This window comes from Rutidosis leptorrhynchoides, chromosome 1 (assembly GCF_046630445.1).
Source record: "Rutidosis leptorrhynchoides isolate AG116_Rl617_1_P2 chromosome 1, CSIRO_AGI_Rlap_v1, whole genome shotgun sequence".
Classification (NCBI taxonomy): Eukaryota; Viridiplantae; Streptophyta; class Magnoliopsida; order Asterales; family Asteraceae; genus Rutidosis; species Rutidosis leptorrhynchoides.
Genome location: NC_092333.1, coordinates 604,202,408 through 604,206,552, shown reverse-complemented (window position 1 = coordinate 604,206,552; position 4,145 = coordinate 604,202,408).

Below are 4,145 nucleotides of genomic sequence, written 5' to 3'. Positions count from 1 at the left end.
CAAATCTCGTCCTTATTTAAGTATGCGACAGCGGAAGCTCTTAATAATCACCTGAGAATAAACATACTTAAAACGTCAAAAAAAATGTTGGTGAGTTATACGTTTAACCTATATATATCAAATCATAATAATAGACCACAAGATTTCATATTTCAATACACATCCCATACATAGAGATAAAAATCATTCATATGGTGAACACCTGGTAACCGACATTAACAAGATGCATATATAAGAATATCCCCATCATTCCGGGACACCCTTCGGATATGATATAAATTTCGAAGTACTAAAGCATCCGGTACTTTGGATGGGGTTTGTTAGGCCCAATAGATCTATCTTTAGGATTCGCGTCAATTAGGGTGTCTGTTCCCTAATTCTTAGATTACCAGACTTAATAAAAAAGGGCACATTCGATTTCGATAATTCAACCATAGAATGTAGTTTCACGTACTTGTGTCTATTTTGTAAATCATTTATAAAACCTGCATGTATTCTCATCCCAAAAATATTAGATTTTAAAAGTGGGACTATAACTCACTTTCACAGATTTTTACTTCGTCGAGAAGTAAGACTTGGCCACTGTTGATTCACGAACCTATAACAATATATACATGTATATTAAAGTATGTTCAAAATATATTTACAACACTTTTAATATATTTTGATGTTTTAAGTTTATTAAGTCAGCTGTCCTCGTTAGTAACCTACAACTAGTTGTCCACAGTTAGATGTACAGAAATAAATCGATAAATATTATCTTGAATCAATCCACGACCCAGTGTATACGTATCTCAGTATTGATCACAACTCAAACTATATATATTTTGGAATCAACCTCAACCCTGTATAGCTAACTCCAACATTCACATATAGAGTGTCTATGGTTGTTCCGAAATATATATAGATGTGTCGACATGATAGGTCGAAACATTGTATACATGTCTATGGTATCTCAAGATTACATAATATACAATACAAGTTGATTAAGTTATGGTTGGAATAGATTTGTTACCAATTTTCACGTAGCTAAAATGAGAAAAATTATCCAATCTTGTTTTACCCATAACTTCTTCATTTTAAATCCGTTTTGAGTGAATCAAATTGCTATGGTTTCATATTGAACTCTATTTTATGAATCTAAACAGAAAAAGTATAGTTTTGTAGTCAAAAAAATAAGTTACAAGTCGTTTTTTTAAAGGTAGTTATTTCAGTCGAAAGAATGACGTCTAGATGACCATTTTAGAAAACATACTTCCACTTTGAGTTTAACCATAATTTTTGGATATAGTTTCATGTTCATAATAAAAATCATTTTCTCAGAATAACAACTTTTAAATCAAAGTTTATCATAGTTTTTAATTAACTAACCCAAAACAGCCCGCGGTGTTACTACGACGGCATAAATCCGGTTTTACGGTGTTTTTCGTGTTTCCAGGTTTTAAACCATTAAGTTAGCATATCATATAGATATAGAACATGTGTTTAGTTGATTTTAAAAGTCAAGTTATAAGGATTAACTTTTGTTTGCGAACAAGTTTAGAATTAACTAAACTATGTTCTAGTGATTACAAGTTTAAACCTTCGAATAAGATAGCTTTATATGTATGAATCGAATGATGTTATGAACATCATTACTACCTTAAGTTCCTTGGATAAACCTACTAGAAAAGAGAAAAATGGATCTAGCTTCAATGGATCCTTGGATGGCTCGAAGTTCTTGAAGCAGAATCATGACACGAAAACAAGTTCAAGTAAGATCATCACTTGAAATAAGATTGTTATAGTTATAGAAATTGAACCAAAGTTTGAATATGATTATTACCTTGTATTAGAATGATAACCTACTGTAAGAAACAAAGATTTCTTGAGGTTGGATGATCACCTTACAAGATTGGAAGTGAGCTAGCAAACTTGAAAGTATTCTTGATTTTATGTAACTAGAACTTGTAGAATATATGAAGAACACTTAGAACTTGAAGATAGAACTTGAGAGAGATCAATTAGATGAAGAAAATTGAAGAATGAAAGTGTTTTTCGGTGTTTTTGGTCGTTGGTGTATGGATTAGATATAAAGGATATGTAATTTTGTTTTCATGTAAATAAGTCATGAATGATTACTCATATTTTTGTAATTTTATGAGATATTTCATGCTAGTTGCCAAATGATGGTTCCCACATGTGTTAGGTGACTCACATAAGCTGCTAAGAGCTGATCATTGGAGTGTATATACCAATAGTACATACATCTAAAAGCTGTGTATTGTACGAGTACAAATACGGGTGCATACGAGTAGAATTGTTGATGAAACTGAACGAGGATGTAATTGTAAGCATTTTTGTTAAGTAGAAGTATTTTGATAAGTGTATTGAAGTCTTTCAAAAGTGTATAAATACATATTAAAACACTACATGTATATACATTTTAACTGAGTCGTTAAGTCATCGTTAGTCGTTACATGTAAGTGTTGTTTTGAAACCTTTAGGTTAACGATCTTGTTAAATGTTGTTAACCCAATGTTTATAATATCAAATAAGATTTTAAATTATTATATTATCATGATATTATCATGTATGAATATCTCTTAATATGATATATATACATTAAATGTCTTTACAACGATAATCGTTACATATATGTCTCGTTTAAAAATCATTAAGTTAGTAGTCTTGTTTTTACATATGTAGTTCATTGTTAATATACTTAATGATATGTTTACTTATCATAGTATCATGTTAACTATATATATATCCATATATATGTCATCATATAGTTTTTACAAGTTTTAACGTTCGTGAATCACCGGTCAACTTGGGTGGTCAATTGTCTATATGAAACATATTTCAATTAATCAAGTCTTAACAAGTTTAATTGCTTAACATGTTGAAAACATTTAATCATGTAAATATCAATCTCAATTAATATATATAAACATGGAAAAGTTCGGGTCACTACAATATGCCACCACAAAACACCTTTACTTACCAAAATCCCATGATAATGAATCCATACCAAATGCAAATGTTCCATCAACCTTGCATGCAACCACCCAAAAGATGTACTTATAAGAACTTCCGTGATTGCAAACCCTCCGAGTTCTCTGGAAGTACTGATCCGACTGTAACTCTCAATTGGTTGCGAGAAGTTGAAAGGGTATTTGAAGCGTGTCAGTGTGAACCCGAGCTGAAGGTAACATATGCTAGTAGACTGTTGAAAGGTAGGGCTATGATTTGGTGGGATTCTTTGATTTCTAGTATACCAAAAGAGCAAGTGAGTATGATCACATGGGAGCAGTTTCATGGGAAGGTGTGTGAACAGTATTGTAATCCGTTTGATATGAACCGAATCAAGACTGAGTTTCTTGAAATGAATATGACACCTCAAATGACAATCGATGAGGTAGTAGATAAGTTTATGGATAAATTGAGGTTTGTACAACAATGGGTGCCAGACGAAGCATCTCGTATCCAGCATTTTGTTAATATCATTCTGCCTGAGTACAGAACTTTTGTTAGAACAGCTACATCATTGTCTCAAGCTGTTGTGATGACTAAGATGGTAGAAAGTGATATTCAGGCCGCCAGAAACAGAATGTTTAGCAATGTGCTACAACAAGGTGGGCAAGTATCTGGTCAATCAGGATTTAAATCCAAGAAGTCTAGTGGGTTTAAATCGAAGGGTAAAATTGGTTAGAGTAGTACTGGATCTGGATCAGGTAAAGGGAATTGGTGTCACACGTGTCGATCTTCTCACAGTGGTCAGTGTTCTGAGGCTACAAGAAGATGCTTAAAGTGTGGTGTTGTTGGGCATGAGTCTTTAGCATGCCCGTATCCAAATAGTGTGTGTTGGAGTTGTCACAAACCAGGGCATCGTGCAATTATTTGTCCGTCGAAGAGTGGTAGTTCCGGGACAGGGTCAGGGGCGCGTTCAGCATCAGCTGGAGGGTCAACTGCCTCGAGTGGGCAGAAGAGGAAGAACCCTTCAACAGCAGAGGCTTGAGCTTTTCAGATGTCGGTTGAGAATGCTGTGGCAATCGACGAAGTGATCACCGGTATGTTTCTAATCAACTCAATACCTGCTCGCGTATTGTTTGATTGTGGTGCCAATAGGTGTTTTATGTCCCTAGATTTCTGTGCTAAGTTGA